At 38.3% G+C, this 20,614-nt stretch overlaps 1 non-coding gene across 1 annotated transcript; it reads left to right on the top strand.

The window, feature by feature from the left end:
* The first annotated feature begins 15,699 nt into the window (after positions 1-15,699).
* On the top strand, positions 15,700-15,773 carry TRNAI-UAU. Its single transcript has one exon. It is a non-coding gene; the product is annotated as a tRNA-Ile (tRNA).
* Positions 15,774-20,614: the final 4,841 nt, after the last annotated feature.

Below are 20,614 nucleotides of genomic sequence, written 5' to 3'. Positions count from 1 at the left end.
TAGTTCCACAGTACCTTGTAGTTTTTTTATTCAACTTTTATCTTATCGAGGCATTCAATCAATTAGTTACATCCAAAAAATAAAGGTATGTAGTTTGATGGTAAGTGATTTACTAAACCTTAATCAAATGTTTGGGGTTCAAATGTTGGATTGGAGTCAATGAGTTACCCCTCAAAGTAGGATGAATCTATATGAATCAAACATTAAAGAAATAATTATCTCCTTATTAACTTTAGATTAAAAATCCCAAAAAACAAAGTTTTAACCATATTGACTAGAACATAAACAACAAACTATGTCTTTTGTATATCAAAGTAGTGTCGCCGACTTCGTATTATTTTGAATAAGGAACTTTCCAAGACATAATTTAACCCAAATAATTAGATCGACATACGTTATTTCATTGGAATCCAAGAGATGTGTTTTTATATTTTATTAACATATAAAGTACACAACTAATTATATAAGATGTATCATATTTTGAGTCTCTATGTAGAGGCCTTGAATAGGAGAAAGAATCCATAGTTGATGAATAAAATGTTTGTATTACTTTTTGAAAGTACAAATATAGACAATGAAACAATTGCATATATTTTCGAAAGACTTCGGTGATGAACAACTACAGTAAAATGAACAACTAATGAAAAAAATTCATAAAACACGTAGAATAAAATCTTCATCATTTTTAATATTAAAAAACATTCCGTATCTTCTTTGGATAAAATATTCTTAAAAATTTATCATAGGTTGTACCTTCTCGGAAACACTTATATTATCATATCTTCAGAAGTAGATTGTTTAGTAATTCACCACCACGCGAAGCGCGAGCGATTTATCTAGTTACATTTAATCTTGTGCTACAATCGTAATGATGACATGTACAATTTTCATCCCAGATTGTGAACAAAAACTTTATACTTATAATAACCGAAGATTTAATACTCTGTGTATAGGCTAAAACTCTACACACTAAATCATCTACTATATAAGTAAGTAGACACCATAAACGAATATATGATTTATTAAAATTGGGCTAATATTTATTGATAATAAATATTATATGTTAACATATTTAATAGTATATATCCCAACAGATTATTGGGATTTTATAAAAAATAAAGAATAATTCAAAAAGCCCTAACTTTTTCATGGAAGATATTCTAAAACATGAAAACATAACTCGTCGGAAAGAAAAAAAATGTTTCCACACGTGGAGACATGAATCAAATTATAGAGAAGTAATCCATCGATAAGTAAACAGATGGAGTTCATGAGTAGAAGGTATTAATTTGTTAGGATGAAGAAATCATCAATATTTAAGGGCCAAATCATACCTTAGATGACGGATAATCCCTGTAGGGATTAATCAGTTTCTTGAGAGCTAGGGTAAATTTTTTAACTTAGGGTTGTTATTAAATGTTTTTTACATGTGCTATCGCATAGACAATGTCTCAGGCACGCATCAAGGCAGTAACCACTACCTTCAGTGCTCTATCGGGCAACAAGGCAATGTCAGTAATTTGATAGACTATTTTCCTCATAACTATTCAAATTCTAGGAGACCAAACAAAGTTGATTTCAACTATTCGTATAATTATGTATTAACATGTACATTTACAAAGAAGGTAAACTAATTTACCATTTTTCTTAACTTGGACATTTAATTTGCAGATAAATGTACTTGTTTCACCTTCAGCTAAGCCAATCACATCAGCAATGTACCCATACTATCTCATTTCCTCAAGGTTCAGTACTTTGTTTTCTATGTGTGAATATTTAATAAAAGTTATTAATTGAATACCTAATTGGTCTCTTTAATGACTTGAACAGTTTCTTAGAGAACATAGCCGAGGTGTTTCCGCTAAACATCGCTAGTGATGCATCCATAAATTTAACACCAACAGACTATCTCGAGGATATGGGTTTTGTTGTAAGTATTTGATTTGATCTTCATTTGTAATTTAGAATCTTCAACAATAAAATTCATATGTTATATTTTATTATATTTGGTATAACATTTTAATATCCTGATCGTATAATACTGAAAATAAGACATTATGTAATTGCATCATAATTTAATTGTCATTCATACATTTTTCTCTTGTTAAACAGATGTTATGCTTAAAGATAGGATCATTCTATATGATTTGGCTCGACAAAGAATTAGACTGGAAAATTATAACCGTAAGTAGCATTTTCATGATTTGATTTCGATATTGTTAAATAAATTTGATGTTATTCATGACTTAAAAAAATTATTTCATGTAGGTTCATTGCCTGCGAACGTAACCTCTGGCACATATGATGTTACTTGGGCTAGCACCACCTATCATATGCTAGTGATAATTTTATTCATCCTTTACCTATTTTTGAGCCAATGATTAATATCATGTTTGTGTAGCTTTACTCTAGATTTCTCTTGTATTGTTGACTTCATCATATAACCAAAAATAATAATACTACTATTAAATAATAGGAGGAACATGTAAGAGGAAAAATAATGTAAAAGGAAAAGTTCACCTTGATAGGCTTATGTATTTTGAACTTATGTGTCTTGCTGTTTATTTCCTTATTTCATTTCCTTTTTAACTTAGATTTTTTTCTATATAAATAGAGGATGTAAGCCTTGTTTTGGGGGAGTTTGATATTATTACATTGTTTTGAGTTCTTCTCTTGGGATATTAACTTGCAACTTTAATAATTGTTAATTTTCTAAGTTAATTTTTAAGATTTCGGTTTTACAATTCAATTTCACTTCTGGGTTTATTATTCTTATTACATAAGTACATGATTTCTTCTTCTAAAAACATGAATTGTGTTCTTGAGCACTGTTTTGCATGCATTGATATTTCTTTCGTTTTTAGAAGTCTTTTAACGAGTGCACACGTTAGAACTCGCTTGTTGCTACTTGCCGGATCAAGGAGGCAGTTAATAAGAAAATAATTATCAACATAAATTTGGTGTGATACCATCTAATACTCTAGTTTCGATTGGTGCGAGGGCGAAATTTTAGTCATACATCGATGTGACGTCTAACGTGAGATAAAGGTAAGGGTTAGTAAATTATACACACGTAGCCGGACCAAGGTGCAAGGTGAAATTCTCTAGATGCCGGACCAAGTATTTAGAGATAGATAACTTACCACTTTGCATGTAATACACTAGGAAGGGATTTCTATTATTAGGATTGTCGCGTTATGAGCTTGTGGGAAACACATACACTCTAGTAATTTTCTCATCTTGGTAACAACCAAAGTTAACTTTTGTTCACTTGATAATCACATAATTGAAGAAATTTGTTTCACAACCCCCCCCCCCTTCCACCTCCTTTACTTACTTGTTTCGGAAAGACCTTGGCTCATCAAAGAATTGGTTGGGCAAATTATAATTGTAAGTAGCATTTTCATTATTTGATTTGTGATATTGTTAAATAGATTTGATGTTATTCATGACTTACAAAAATTTTTTTTCAATGTAGGTTCATTACATGTGAACGTATATCTAACCTCTGGGACATATGATGTTACTCAGGCTAGCACCATCTATCATATGCTAGCGCTAATTTGTTCATTCTTAACCTATTTTAGAACCAGTAACTGATTTTATGTTTGTGTATCGTTACTTTAGATTTCTCTTGTATTGTTGACTCCATAACCAAAAAAATACTCTTATTAGATAATAGGAGGAACATATAAGAGGAAATAATGTAAAAATAAAAGTACACCTTGATATGGGCTTATGTATTTCGAACATAAATAATTTTTTCCATTACTTTAGTAAATATATATTTTAAAAACCGAGTTACTTCTAATTTTAGAAAAATTAAGAAATGAATTCCGGAAAGGTATTAAAAACCCTTTTACTTGAAAATCAAAATATGGATAAGAGATAAAGTTAAATTCGTAATAAGGTTGAGACACTCATTAAAATCCACAAACACGGTTTCAATGGATTTTAAAATATTTTTGGTTAATTCGTAAATTCTTAATTTTACATAATATTATTATCTTATGAACAAAACTTTTTTCTCTTATCCACAAATTTCATTTCAAAATAAATTGATTTGCATACTTAATATAGCTAGATATTTCAACCATCACAATAATTTCAAGTTGCTTAGCATCTAATTATTTTTTCTTGTTTTGGTTGAAAACCTAAGCATCTTCTAAGAAGGTGGTTGAGATAACAAGTAAACCTTATTGTAATGTTCTATGTTGGTTAATGATAATCTAAAGTTTTTACCAAAAAAATAAATCATGTTGTGAATGAAGAAAATAAATTAATATTCAGTAAATAAATTCAAATAACTCATGGGAAATTCATCTAAGTTAAATATTAAATGCTAGTATCAATAAGGAAAAATAAAAATAACAATAGAACATAATGATTTGAGGCCTTCGCCCACATTTGACATTAGTAATAAATTTAAAAGGTAGAGGATTGAAGTTCATTTTGTTAGAACAGTATATTTAGGCTTTGCTTTTTTAGATGAGTAACTTTTATAATATTTAGGATTTTAAAAAAGAAAATTCCTATGAACACTTTTGAATAACTAGAGGCAAGATGAATTTAAACAAGCAAAGCGATAAGAATGTGACATTAAGTCACAAATCTTGAAAAATTAGTGGTATACCCACTATTAATGACATCATCAATGTGCCCTATTTGACACATACAAAAGACCCCACCAACTCTCCAGATCTCCACTTTAGCCCTCGCCACCCCCCCTCCCAACATATTTGGAATAATATATTTATTTCTAACTGTTAAAATTTATATTAGAAAAAGCAAAGTCTCCAAGGGAAAACAGGGAAGTTACAGCTCGTTTTTGCTCATTTTTATTGCTGGAAATTTTTCGATTCCGATGAGTTTTCAGATGATGATATCCATTTACAAGGTGAATTCATCATCATCTCTTACTCCATATTCATGTTTACTCCATTTCTTAACCCAAGCTTCAAAATTAGTTTCCTGCCATAAATTTGAGATATCACCATAATAATCACTTGATGACTCATTACAGATACATTTTAGTAGTTTGAAAGCTTTAAAAACATGTTTCGCCATTGCAGAAGCTGAATTTTGAACCAAGATTCATCCAGCCGCGTTTTCATACAGATTTCATACCTCATAGACTAATATTATAATATATTGTAGATATTTGTTGTCTATAATGACAGTAGCTGAATTTGTTGTCGTTAGTGGAGACTGTATGAGAGTATGGGAGGAGACTCCTGTCACGCCTCGAGTCTATACCCTGGGGGGACTTGCACTTGGAGACCATTGTTGGTTCCCACCCTTGATCTGGCTTACTCAACTCAGCGGAAGACTAAACTCAACTTACTTAAGAACTACAGTATGTTCAAAACAAATACTTCATATAATATCTAGCAAAAATGGCACTAAAATCTCAACAAGTAAAATAAACTCCAAACTGAAATGGTATATGTCTACGAAGCCTCTAAACTGAATGAAGAGGGATGTTGGGACGGATCCTACACATCCTAAAACTAAACTACTAAAGCAAATGAAATGGATGTCCTCTTAAATTTAGAAGTCTCACCACTGACATTGGTCTTCAATCTGGATAAAAAAAAATGTTGTGTGCTGATCCTGGTTACCTGCGTCTACATCACAAAACGATGCAGGCCAACTGGCATCAGTAAATTGAATGTACGAGTATGCGAGTTGGAATACTAAGCACAACTATAAATCTTGAAATGGAGTAAGGATGAACTTTCCTTGGTCTGCTCAACACATGAATCAGAAAGAGTAACTTTCCTCATAGGAGAAAGGGTGCGCGCTAAAGCTAGAGTAGCTCTTTTTCGCGATATAGGTGTAATTTCATTAATTCAGTACTTAGGGTCTTCCCTCGTCAAACGAATTAAAAAAGAAGGTTGGCTTTTCACCGTGCTCCTTTTTTGCAGTTATAGGGCGGAGAGATGGAGGCAACTGAAACTTTTAGAGTCGAGTTTACGCTCTTTCCTCCTCTTTCGATAAGCTTTTCATAGCCGTAGTCGTACTCAAGTACCCTTGCAGGGGAATCCACTTCTGAGATGGAGAGAATTCCGAGATGTATATGCTCTTTTCAGGGTTGAAGGAAGAAGTAAGCACAACTATTGGACTTCTTTGTGGTATGGAAGCAGTAGCAAAGAAAGAAGGTGCTCACTCTGCTTTACCGAGAAAGGGAGCAGTGAGAAAGGGGTGACTATCATACGGAAATGAAACTAGTAAAGTAAGATGCCGGAACTCTTGCTTTCGTCTTGTCTTTACTCTTCCCCCAATCCTCTCATCGCCTGTTCGCTCAACTCTGATACCCGAATCTCCTTCTGCTTGAAGTTTTAATGAACCCAAACAGACGTACCCATCGCTTCTGCTTTCTGCCATATGTGTTCAGTTTCATAATGTTATTACCGGACTCCATTTATTGAAAGGAAATTAAGAGTCAATGAAAGTGATTTCATACTCCAGAAATATCAACTAGAATAGTTGGCAAAGGCAATCTTTCGTTGAAAGTCATTTCAGTACATATACACTATAAATTCTCTTCGTTATATCACTTTTCTATCTCATCTATGTTACTTCTTGATTAAGCAGCCCTGGAATCACTTCACTCCGGGGCAACAAGCCTACTCATCATCAAAGCAAGTCCAAGCCCATGTAAAAATGGCCTCATTGTCATGGGAGCCCTTTCCTTACTCCTCAATATAGTCGTTCTATACATTAAAATTTGCAGCACCTATTCCGGAGCTAGGGAATCGGCTTTCAAGGAAAATCTTGATTGAAAGTCCATATCTTTCTATTTTCCTCTATCTCCGACTAGAAAAGAATGTATGCGTTAAACTTTGATGTCTCACTGGTTTAGATACGACGAGATAATCATCAAAGTTTGGGAATATCAACGGGAATATCTCACTGCACCGGTACCGGTTAAGAGCCACATTCAGCGAACAGTTTCTGGTATTTGTCCCCTTAATGCATTATAAATTGCAAGGAAAAATGAAAAAAAAAAAGTGGAATTCTATAGGTTTAGCTAACACAATTTCGGAAATTAGAAACTTATTTCTTTTTTGTTTGGTGCGAGCTCAACTTAAGCTATACATTGCCCAAGAAGAGCGGTTTGGGTGCACCCAAGCCGCTCTTCAACCACTTGCGGCAGAATTTCCAAATCTATTTAGTATGAAGATGTTGGCACAACAAGGCGAACTCTCATTATATATCAACCTTTTGCTCTGGCTGCTAGTGACTTGACTACATTGTCTCACTGAGCAGTGTTTTCTCATGGAGGAAAGAAAGATGGGCCAAATCATGCGGGTAAGTGCCCAAGAAATTTCATACTAGCTACTTCCACTACTGTCACCCCTAAGTATTGCATTATTTGTGAGAGTTCGGCCATTTGAAGAAAAGACATCGGATTATACAAAGTGCCCCTAATGTTATGATGTTGACACAATCTGGTTGGCGGCATTTTGAATGAAAAACATAAAAGATTATTTGGATCATTGTTCCAATGTATCTCAGCCTTTCTGCAAGTTCAAATTTTGAAATTGACCATTAGAAAAAAAAACAATGGCCAATAAAAATAATTCTCCTTTGAAGTCGATTTTAATGAGCATAAAACCAGGCGAAGAGTCTAATTACTACTTTTTGTTTCACTTTATAGGGTAGGGTTACCGTGCCTATGTGGGTCATAGAAAAGAAAATACATAAAGCCTAACAAGCGATCCATGCTTCCTTGAAATTTGCCAGAACTGTCATCACCTATGGTTAATTAAGAAAAAAACTGGAAACAAGAGACCTAGTTTCTTTTTCCAGTTTCTAATTCCAGATTCCAAAACCACTGGGCAGGGACCTATACCTAAGCTATTTTCAGTAGGCAAACAGGAAAAAGGACTAAAAACATTCTTCGCAAGATGAGAGCAAGCATTAGATGAAGCCGACTTTGTCCATCTCGCATATCAACTTCCTCTATCGATAGCGTAAAGCCGCCTAACACAGAGCAAGAACATGTCGGTAGGTAATTAATCTTCGTTTGGATAGAGCACCTTACATGCATCAAGATATGATCTTTGTTTTTCAATCCCTGGCATTCAAAAGAAAGGGGGAAAGGGAGAGTGAAAAGCACCCTATAGATAAAGATCGAGAGCCTGTGGACCAGGGTTGAACCATATCCCCCTTCTGTTAATCGAGAGTGTGATGAAGTGAACCGAAAATATTGTGTGGTAAACTAATGCTGTGAGACGGAGATAGTTGCACTTCTTGTTCTTTTTTCCCTTCGATTCTTTAACGCTTCTTTCAGGTCTCGCTACCCCTGACCATAAGAAGAATGTTATACTATAAGAGTGAGGTGCAAGTGCTGCATAAAGTTCTGTTATCCGTTGTTCAAGCCTTTCTTTGAGCAAAGCGCTTTCTTTCCAGTCATTGGCAAGCGCAGATTGGCTTTCACACCCGCTTATGTTGTGGGTGGGATGAAGGCATCTATCTTATTATATTATATGGAAGAAGATTGTTAGATGGTTAGCGTCTAGAACTAAACAAGTGGCGTTGTATGGAGGTTTCCAAGCAGAGGTGTGAAGCAATTGATATGCATATAGAATAGATGGTAGGGTTCCAAACCACGCCTAGCACCGAAAGAGAAGGCCTTGTTCTACAGGGTACGGCCCTGGACAGTGGAAAAATAGAATAAAAATGAGCCTACCTACTTGGTTCGGACGAAGTAGAATGATTAAAGGAATGGAATCCAGGTGGCTTTTATGACACTATTGATGGTCTTGGTTCGGACGAGACAGATGGAAAAGCATTAGGTCGATGGCCGGGGTAATTTCCTTCCCCCACCGAGGCATATTGATCTGGATCCCTGGGAACAGGTCTTAGAGAAGTAGATGGCTCGGCTCCACTGGGAGATGGCAAACTATATGCCGAGTTAGAGGCAGAGGGACTTGTACTTGGCTAACCGTCAGAGGAATGGTAAGTAGATTGTTCGATAGCTTACCCATGAAGATGGATTTTATTCTGGTCGGCCACCATAGTACTAAGAGTGAAAGCCTGCTAGGCAGTCTACACATATGGGAAGTCACCAAACGTGGGAAAGAGTACCTTTTTCTTACTCGAAGGAACCGCTACCATAGGATTTAAGACAAGGATGCCTTATTGTTTGGACTTTCATTAAGGATAGACCTAGGATTGAAAGAGTCGTAATAGATGGATAGCATATTCAAAGGATTGATGGCTTTTTCAGGAAAGGCTTGGCCTCCAGAAGATGAGGACTTTTTCGGAAGGATAGAGTCATTGTATTCCCGAGTACTGATTCTCTTTTAGGATTGTATTCTATTGAATGAAGGCTACCTTCTTACTTGGCAGGATGGGGTAGAAAGATATAGTACCATTGGATTGATGGATGGTGCACTATCCTTCTACCAATCATTTCTCAGCAAATCCAATGAGTACAACTTATTAAAGGGAAACTACGAAAAACATCTTAGAGCTAGCTCTCTCAATCATCCACTGCTCCGGGATTAATGTGCTCTTTTTTATGCTAGAGTCATAACTTATCTAAATTCTTATTCCCACCCCTACAATGTCTTTAAATAAAATGAAGATAAGACGATAACTTATCGTCTGCATCTGTAACTACTTCTGTATATATACACTGCTAAAAGGTTGAATTCCAAACGATTAGGTTAGGGCAGGGTGGAGTTCCTCTTTAGCACTGTTCTTTTAGGTGTAGTTATTTCAAGGCGCCAAGATCAAACTCCGGCCGGGAGGGGCCGAAGACTTGATAGGTGTAGTGACTTAAATTCCATGGAGTACCGTCAGACTTTCATGTAGTTCCTTCTAATCATGGCATAAAAGAAAAAGAAAAGCCGACCTTTTTTTTCCACACTTTTTTACATTTCAGTTCAGATACATTGCTCGACTTGCGCCTTTGCATGCTCGACCGCTCCCTCATCCCGCTTGGCCCATTTTAGCGTGGAATAACCTCAATCTGTAGAAGTTGCATCCTCAAGGGCAGAGTGATTATGCCAGTGCTCAAGATATCAACCACATAAATAGGTAGTAAAATGGTTATGGACCCACGATGACGAAAGGTAAGTGATGCGTCGGACATAGAAAATCTTAGGCCAAACTAAATGTTGATCAGTGAAGACAATAAAGCTTTTAAGTGTAGACGACTACTTGTACTTGAAATTCCATTCCTTTATCCGGTGGGAGGGTTTAGAGCCAGTTAAGCCAATGGCATATCTAGCAGAAACTGCAGTAACACCAGCTACATCAGTAGGTCAATGATTAGCATACCTCCTCTGAATAGTCTACGTGGACCCTAGTTTCTATTACTATTAATTCAAATTAATCCAGTAATGCATACAGCCTTTACTCTCTTAAAGAGCAGGAGGTTTAGCGTCAACTCATTCAATGAATGTTCTTTCATTCACCACACGGATGAATCCTACTCTGTATTTTCCAGCGGACAGTCATTTGTCTAAAGAGAATAGACGTATAGCAGCTCTCTCTCATAACAGAATGAAAGCAAGCAAGAACGAAATGAGCGCTTACCCTATCGACCGAAGCTACTATCCTAAAATAAGAAACTCCTAAATTAAAGAACTATAGGAAAGGTAATATACTGAGCTAGCCTCCCGTTATGCGCCAATGTTTGAAAAGGACTGTTAACCTTTACCAAAAGAATGAAGGGCTATTGGTAAGTTTCCTATAGTTGACCGATAGAGCTCGACCGATTGAGACAGGGCAGATGCGACCGATGGAAGAGATCTAATTTGAAGGAACTCATTTGTGGACTGATTCCGACCCTTTACCAGAAGAAAAGAGATTTGCGGTATGGCTTCAGAAGAGGTATTCATTATACAGAACGAATTTCCCGATTGCCTATTCACTACGTCTACCTATCTTCAATCACCCAGGAATGTGCACTTGGCCGCCTACCAATGATGCCTTTCACTTTCAGATAGTTCCTCGCGCATGAAAGGACTTCACTTATAAATTCAAGATAAGAAAGGATGGTTTACGATCAGGGAATGCCTTTTTTGTTAAAGAGAATTGGCCGCAGAGAGAGCACCTATCTCTCATAAGAGAAGGAGAGCCACTTTTTTTTAGAGTATGTTAATGAGTAGGACTGAAATTCCAAGCGCCCCTAGCCCAGAAACAACACATAGACAAACACATGGAGGACCATAAAACCCAACAATAATAGACTAACAAATATACGTGACATACACTTCTTGTGTGAAGTTTTCATCTTAATGAATCAAAGCTCTTTGTAAAATGCTACTTTTCTTTATGTAACAAGTAAGAGTACTTTTTCTTATCATACACCCTTATGAATGAATCAATCAAAAAAATGATACTCCTAAACTGGCCCCCCTCCTCTGTTTCTTCAAAGATAGAGGTACACATCACAGGAAAAACCCCAAAAACAGAAAGAGAAAGAAGTAAGTCAAAAAATAGGAAATACTGCTAGATGGCTACCTTGCACAACAAAACAAGGTAGTAATACGGGAGAAGGTGGTCCAGTAATCTTCTCCAGCAGGGTGGCCATAGTGAGATAGAGTGGTGAAACTGGGTTCCGAATAAAAAAAACAGAGCAAGCAGGGAAGGCAAAAGCTATGACATTGGAATCCTCTTCAAGGTAATCCCCACTTCACTGAATTTAAAAATTCCAGAACACGTATCAGAGAGTGCTCCAATGGCAGTGGGGGCACAATTGAGATAATTTCGACGATTAGAAAAGACAAAAAAAGGTTAGTGTTCAATGAGCTTGAGATAGCTGCCTGATGAGAGGAAGGGACGCCGGGTACAATCTTTCTTTGGTTCGATCCCCCCGATTACACCAAAGCACTTGTTTCGAGTTTTTTCCTTTAATCAACCATAGGTGATGAGAGTTCTGGCAAATTTCAAGGAAGCATGGCTCTCTTGTTAGGCTTTATGTATTTTATTTTCTATGACCCACATAGGCATGGTGACCCTACCCTATAAAGTGAAACAAAAAGTAGTAATTAGACTCTTCGCCTGGTTTCATGCTCATTAAAATCAACTTCAAATGAGAATTTTTTTATTGGCCATTGTTTTGTTTGTTGACCTAACATTCCAGTGAGCGGACCTACTCAAAAGAAGGAAAAAGAAGGGGGTTGGGGTGCTTTTATATAATCTGTAATCTGAGTCTTACCCCTATATATGTGGAAATTCTGCTAAAAATGGATTGGATGCACAGAACTCACCTAAAAAGCCAAACCTGCGTGCAGTCGAACTGCTTTATTGCACTTGGCAAAGACTAAGCATGACCTCTGGAACCAAATCGTTCTTGTCTCTGGATTGCCTCACAACTCCAAGCATGAGGCCTGGACCCATCGGTGGATAAGATCACATCTTCATGACAAAAGGTGTACACATTCGGCCTAACTCAAGGTAATGGGCCAAACCTAACGAGTCCGAACAAATTGTATCTTATTCTATGACAAAACCACATATTAGGCTTAATATTCAAGGCCCAGAAAAGATGGGTTGAATCCTGAAAGCCTTACCGCTCTTATTCCGCAGCCTTTAGCACATAGCAGTCGATGCAGAGGAGAGCAGCCCTACAAAATAGTCAAACTTCCTTCCTGTGATGTTAATATCCGTATTACATACACTGATGTAAGTGGATTAAATCACCTAAAGACATGATTTAACTGCCAGTGAGATTAGGAGCTTCCTGAGAAGAGTAAGTTGAATCATGTAAATAGCATGATTACTCAGCTGAAGCATTTTTTAAACACTGAAAGAGTGGTATTAGAATATACCTAAGAAGGAAGAAAGTTGAATCAGCAAAATGGCATGATTCAAAATGGATTGGATCGAAACAACTTTCCTGGTGAAGCCCTTTGTATTAATTTCTGGCCGCACGGAATCTCCATAGACAATTTTCCATTTTTGATAGAAGGTGTTGTCTTTGGTACTACTATTATTTTATTACGATCCAAGAACTTCCATAACGTTGGCGTGATTCGGTTTGAGCAACAGATCCTGACGTGATACATCCTCGTAATAAAAATAGAGTGGAAACATGAGTTGATCCATAATGTGTATTAGATTGAAGTTCTCTAAAAGAAGACCGCCAACTCCTATCCCGAAGATACAAAGCGCCCGGTCCTCTTCTCTTGTGTCGAAGTGTAGTGTAGTGTGGTGAGGTTTTGCCTCACAGAAAGAGTGGGAAATCAGGATAAAAAAAAGGAAGAATTTACGCTCTTTCAAGTTCAAGGAAAAGATTAAATTCCTTTATGGCCCTTTCAACCCGCCGAAATAGAAGGTTTTGCACTGTACCCAACTAGAGAATCTCCTTCAGGTGCAAAGCGTAAGTCCTTTCACTAAGAGATTCTCCCATTGGGGAGAAGATGAGACTCAACCGAATAATCTCGTCCCACAAGTGCAGCTCGAATATGTTTTTCAATCTGCACTTGCGTATCAACAACGGAGTCTATCATTTCTTCCCTATAAGCTTTTCCCCATAAAACTGTTCTTAACCTACTCGTGAGCTCCGCTCAACGGGTGTCGTCATCGAGAAGCGAAGGGTGGAGCTCTGGGATCAGGGGCGGTTGATTATCCTGACCTGGGGTTGGAGCCGACGAGGAAGGTGAATTCCATAGATCCTTTTGGGAAATGGAATGAGTAGGGCTCACTTGCTGCACTTCCTCCCCAAGGTCCGGTGCATGGGACATGTCCGAAAGTCCTCTGAAAAAAGAGGACGACGGGGGAGAGGCTGATGCGGCAGAGTCATTTCCTCGGATAAGTTGAGGGATTGCCAATTATCCGACCCTGACCCTGAACCCACCGCCCTTCCTCCAGCGGAATTATCCTTCATCTAAAAGTTGCTGCAACCGCCTACCAAAGCGACGAGCGAAAGAAGAAGGATAGGTATTGCCAATTTAAAGAGCCTAAAAAGAGCACGTAAGGCATGGAGTAAAAAAGAACCTTTGACCCTCTCTATAATAAGGTAGGGATCAAAGCCAATCCAATGAGACATGAGACATTTAGTCAAAACAAGGGTAGAAAGGATAATCATAGAATGAATAAAAGGTAAGGGTCGAAGGAATTTTTGAAATCCGATCGGTGTAAACATGATATTCATTTTTCTTTGTCCTTTCTTAGCATCCCCCCAAAAAAAGAAAAACTTTTAGGAAATTAGAGGCGGACCATATTACTATTTTTGTTCTTACGGTCGAAAGAGTCGGTGGTTGTGGTGGTGGTGGAGAACATATTACGGCGTGAAGCAGCTCTTTCACTTTAGCTTCTACCTCGCTTATCTTAGTGTAGGTTGCTTGCAAGACTTTCGATAGATGACTCAGCCGAACGGAATCACCGATCTAGATAGAAGGGTCGTTCACTCCCTATTCTTTGAGAGGTTGCTTGGGACGGTAGAATTAGCTAGGCAATCAAGGTAGATCGAACAGAGTCAATCCTAGAGTGACGATCATCGGATGGAAAAATGGATTGAGCTGGCTAATCACTTGATGACCCGGTGGAGAATGGGAACAGAGAGTCGCTCCCATAAACGAATGAATGGGGCTCCTGGTCCTGATCGAACAAGAGATTCCGACAACCCGGGGAATCGGCAGAAAGAGATGGGTCTGATATTGGAATAAGCCCAAAAGTCCTGACTTTTGTGAGGCAGGGCTTCGACCCGTATCAGGACAACTCCTCGAACTGCTGGGTGTTGCATATTCATGGACTGGCAAAGCGAACTCTCAATTTGATCAGGAGAGACTACAGAGCTCTCTATCTTTTCCCAAATTCCGACTAGCACGGTTCTTTTTCTCGAACAATTTGAATTCCATTTCATTTTAGATTTTCAGTTAAGTAGAGTAGTAAGTAGCTAGGTGGATTTCAGCGCATGAAGCATTGAGAATCTCCAAGAAATTCGAAGCGCCTAAGATAGCGTATTGATGTCAAAGACCAGAAGCCACGCGCAAATTCTCATAGGATTGGGTTTGTTCTTAACAGCGATGGCTATTCATTTAAGTCTTTGGGTAGTACCACTAGATCTTTTACAAGGTGGAAATTCTTGTATTCCGTACGTACATGTTCCTCCAACTCGGATGAGTATTCTTGTTTATATTGTTACGGCTATAAACACTTTTTTCTTCTTATTAACAAAACATCCCCTTTTTCTTCGATCTTCTGGAACTGGTACAGAAATAGGTGCTTTTTCTATGTTGTTTACCTTAGTTACTTGGGGGTTTTGGGGGAAACCCATGTGGGGCACCTTTTGGGTGTGGGATGCTCGTTTAACCTCTGTATTCATCTTGTTCCTTATTTACCTTGGTGCACTGCGTTTTCAAAAGCTTTCTGTCAAACCGGCTCCAATTTCAATCCGTGCTGGACCGATCGATATACCAATAATCAGGTCTTCAGTCAATTGGTGGAACACATTGCATCAACCTGGGAGCATTAGCCGATCTGGTACATTAATACATATTCCTATGCCCATTCCAATCTTTTCCAACTTGCTAACTCCCCCTTCTCAACACGTATCCTGTTCGTTCTGGAAATACTTCTTCCTATTCCATCTTTTCTCGAATCTCCTTTAACGGAAGAAATAGAAGCTCGAGAAAAAATACAAAAACCTATTTCACTCGCTTTGTATCCATGGCTGAATGGTTAAAACGCCCAACTCATAAAGAGAATACCAAAACCTATTTCACTCGCTTCGCATCCATGGCTGAATGGTTAAAGCGCCCAACTTATAATTGGCAAATTCGTAGGTTCAATTCCTACTGGATGCACACCAATGGGACCCTCCAATAAGTCTATTGGAATCAATAAGTCTATTAGAATTGGCTTTGTATCAATGGGATCTCATCATTCATACATAACGAATTGATGGGGGTATATTCATATCATAATTAACAATAAGAACTAGCATTCTTATTGAAACTTTCACTCATAGGGAAGAAAATAGATTTATAGATGGAATCAAATATGCAGTATTTACAGACAAAAGTATCCGGATATTGGGGAAAAATAAATAGACTTATCATGTCGAATCAGGATCAACTAGGACAGAAATAAAGCATTGGGTCGAACTCTTCTTTGTTGTCAAGGTAATAGCTATCAATAGTCATCGACTTCTTGGAAAGCGTAGAAGAATGGGGCCTATTATGGGACATACAATGCATTACAGACGTATGATCATTACGCTTCAACCGGGTTATTCTATTCCAACTCTTATAAAGAAAAGAACTTAAATCCAAATACTTAATAGCATGGCGATACATTTATACAAAACTTCTACCCCGAGTTTATGCAATGGAACCGTAGACAGTCAAGTGAAATCCAATCCACGAAATAATTTGATCTACGGACAGCATCGTTGTGGTAAAGGTCGTAATGCCAGAGAAATCATTACCGCAAGACATAGAGGGGGAGGTCATAAGCGTCTATACCGTAAAATCTCTTTTCGACGGAATGAAAAAGACATATATGGTAGAATCGTAACAATAGAATACGACCCTAATAGAAATGCATAAATTTGTCCCATACACTATGGGGATGGTCAGAAGAGATATATTTTACATCCCAGAGGGGCTATAATTTGACTTCTAATGTATGATAATCCGAGCTCTTTGTTGTATATAGAGAGCTTCTCTAAATGATTGGTAGAATATTCCAGCTCCTTAGTACAAATTCAGATTGTCCAGGAAGAAAGTGATATGCAAATCCCACACAAGATTGCCCTACACCCTTGTAAGAGATTGGTTGAACATCCTCAAAGCTCACACCATCTTCAAAGCCTGGATTATCCCTTTCCACCACGGACGAAATAAATATAAAGCACCAAACAGAGAAGGCGTACTGGCGGTCTTAGAGCTCCCACTACCATCATTTTCACTATCTTCAAGGCTTAGTTTAGCGAACCGCTTACAAAGAACCTCACCATCCAAATCTTCTATATATTTTAATACACGGAATAGGTTATACCATTCTATAATTTGTGGAAACATAGCTACTATTTATCCTAATTTAGCGTAGGTTACGGGGCCCCTTAAAACGGTCTTTTAACCAACGCTCACTCACGCCAACCCGGTAGTCGGGGGAGATTTAGCTAATGGGGGAGGGGCAATTCAGGGCAAGCGGGGACTTAGTATCCTATATATGATATTTAGTGATGAAAAAAGGTTCTATATACTTTGACTAAATGTTGAATAATCATTACTTACTACAAAAATAGCCTATTAAGATAATACCCCATCAAATAATGATCAAAGGCTCCGCTAGGTTGGGTTTCCACCCCCTCCTCTTAGTAGAATCATCACCTGAGATCAGCCCAAGACTAAGGCCGATCAACTAGCTACTGCAGGATTGGACGTCTATCTATATCACCACGCTCCCCTACTCCTATAAAGGTCGGTGGAAGGAATGCTTTGCTCATCTTTCTTACGACTCGTTACGGCAGCGCTCGTTCACCCCTTCTGCTTCTTCCATTAAAAAAAAGGGTAGTATTTCCTTGGTAAATAGTGTATTGAAGTGAAGCGAAGGCATTATTGAAGGAAAGAAATGGCGGGTCAGTCAATTGCATTAGGTAGGAGATGCAGGACCTGTCTTAACCGCAAGTGCATTCACTATTCGATTCCATCCTAAATCCCACCAATTCCAAAGTGTGTATCTCTTCATTACTTTTAAGTGACAAGGGGGGTGACAAAGGGTATACTTTCTTCTCTATATCGTCGTCTCATCAATCAGCGTAGATTAATAGCTAAGCCTACCCTTTTGTGCTTGTCAATTTGTATCCCATTCTTCTGGTATAGTTTTCTTTGATCATAGATAGACAAGTGATCCGTCCTTTCTCCCATTTTCGTCATAAGGCGTGGTCTGACTCTTAGAAAAGAAATTCATGTGTTTAGGTCCCTACTAAGCAGAATTCGTAAACAATGCAAAGGCTCTTTGAAGACCTTTTCAAAAGTTTTTATCAAAAAAAGCAAAAACAATTCTCAACGCCTTACGAGGTAATGATGAGTTAAAATACTCGTGTTCACATGGAAGTCATCCCGGTAAACTGATTCCATTCTGCTACTAGGGTTCCAAACGTTCCCCTGAGCTCTAGAATCTAGAAATACCTTTTCAACTCAAGAAATGCTGAAGCTATTTAGAGTTGGTATTTCTAACTAAGTCGGAAGGAGAGCTTTGGGCAAAGAGCAACTCTCAAGTGCTTTACTTCATTCCCACTACTAAAAGACGTGACTTCAGGAGTGGATTTTGGAAGGAAAGATTTCGTTTACTTCCTGCAAATTGCTTATGTAAGAACTAGTAGAAAGAAAGGGGCGTTCCGCCACTTGACTGTAAGGAATGGAATTTGAAAAAAAAAAGTAATTTCGTATATAAAGATATGGGTTTCCAGGCATAGATCGAAATAAAATCCCCAAAAACTGGGGCTGGAGCATTAGACTTGTTCTACTTCGATAGAGACACTGTAACCGTAAGTGGAAGAACAATCATTCAGCCGATTGCTCTTATCATTCCTTCGCTGACACAGAAGAGAGAGAGCACTCCCCAAGCCAAGGATGAGTGCCAAAGAGAAGATGTGCAAGCTAGTCTATCAGAAGGAGAAAGCGAGGGAGTGAGATTTTAGGTTTCATTAGGGTAAACTGAAGACCAAGCCGATCTCGAAACAAAAAAGAAACCTTATTATAACTACGAACGTGAACAAATGCTTTCTCATTAGACTATTTTAACCGATTGTTTATGTAGATCCTACGCTACGATTCTTCTTCTCTTATAAAATTTCTAGTTAGATGAACACTGCTCTGCTGCATGACGGAGTGATCTTTCCCTCTTATGAAAGCCGGTATCTCACTTTCGAAAGAGTCTCGACGTGGGGGTGTACACCTAGCTCCATACCTGGGCTAGTCACTGGCTAGAGGGAGACCGACCTACCGTACCGGAGGCAGCCGAGAATGTTATGTAAAAAGGACCAAGGAGGATCCTATTATAAAGGAGAAGGAGGAGTCAGTATTTTTTCAAGATCGAGGAACATAGTGTCGGACAATTATGCCATCATGGGGATTTCCACTTTTTTGTCTACTTCCATCCGTAATACTTGGAAGAATTTTACGACAAGAAAATAAGATAAATAAAAGACTTGAAATCCTTATCGTGGGTCTTGTTCTGGCAAAGGTCACCTTACACTTTGGGTATCTGTTCGCGGATGACCTAAATTGTGCTGTGAATCAGTTTTACTCTCCTCCGTCGGGTGATGGGTGGTTCAGTCAAGCGCCAACCCCGACCTCCACCAGAGAATTCCGTTCTGGAGCTCATTTCCGGTGCGCGAATCGAAGGGACGGCCCATCCCTGGGTTCGGAAGGAGAGAAACTAAAAAGGCTCCATGCCGTAGTCGAAGGGCATCTTCGGAGATACTGTGCTTCTGAGGATTGATTGAAAAGGTTCCCTTGTTTGAAAGATAAAAAGACAGAAGATTTCCAATATTTTGCGCAACATTTTTCTATTACGGAATTGGACATTGATACAAAAAAGCGAAGAGGAAATCGCTTCGCTTTCTGCCTATTTGGGTCCATTTCGTAAAATAGAAACACTATTTCATATTTATTTTTACAAATACTTCGAGTCAGACTAGAGACTGAAGTAGAAGAGTAGAAGATGGCCTGAGAATGAGAAAAGGTGGCCTCTCTCGGGCTCGGGAAAGACAATTTTGCCGAGAGTGTTGTGTTATTGTTATGAGTGTTGTGTTATTGTTATGTAAGACCAAGAAGGATCCTATCCTAAAGGAGAAGGAGAAGGAGTATGAGCTAGACTTAGGGGCGGAATCTATTCTAAAATACAAAAATGAACGAGCTACTAGAAGCTGTCGCGCCTTTTGTGACTGGTTTACAAGAAACTTTGAGCGGGAGACAGGGGGCGAACCCGCAGGTTCCTGATGCCCTACCTGAAGCCCATCGCAGGGTCCCCATTTTCCTCTACCCGAAATAGTTGGGCAAGAAAGGTGGGAACCTTTTTTCACAAGAATAAATGAGAGTATGGAGGCCTCTATGCTCAATCAAATAAGAAAGGTCGAAAGGGAAAATAGCCTTTTTCTGCTTTCTAAAGCAAAAGAGGAATATTGGTCAGAAGTAAAGACCGCACTCCACAATTCTGGCTCTCAGAAAGAGTATTGCAGGTTACTTTGTTTCGAGAACAGAGATCTGTAAATCAGGAAGAGAAAACATGAATGTTTTTTTCTGAGGTGGAAAGTTTTGTTAGAAATTCTGTCTTATTCCATGAGATATAGAAGCACTTCTGCAACTCTCTCTCTTCCCTAGCGCTCTTTTTTTTTTACTTTTTTCAAAGGGCTATGAAGGCCTTCCTTATAAGTTCTCGCTCGATCGAAAGGATATAACACATACGAAACCTTAGCTTCGCTGACTTTATGAGGTCTAACATTCGCCACGACATTAGTGGCTTAGCTCTTCGCGCTTCCCGCAGGCTTTTTTATAAAGAGAGAGTAAGGGGGCATGGAAGATTGGTCCGCTCCGAAAAGCTGAGATTTTTGGTTCGCCCCCCTTATGTGGTTGGCCTTCTTACCAGTCTGCCTCCTTTATCTTGATGGAATATATCAATACCCTAGCTCCAGCCT

The sequence above is a fragment of the Solanum pennellii genome, chromosome 1 (assembly GCF_001406875.1).
Source record: "Solanum pennellii chromosome 1, SPENNV200".
In the NCBI taxonomy this organism is placed as follows: Eukaryota; Viridiplantae; Streptophyta; class Magnoliopsida; order Solanales; family Solanaceae; genus Solanum; species Solanum pennellii.
This window is presented reverse-complemented; position numbering and strand designations above follow the sequence as displayed.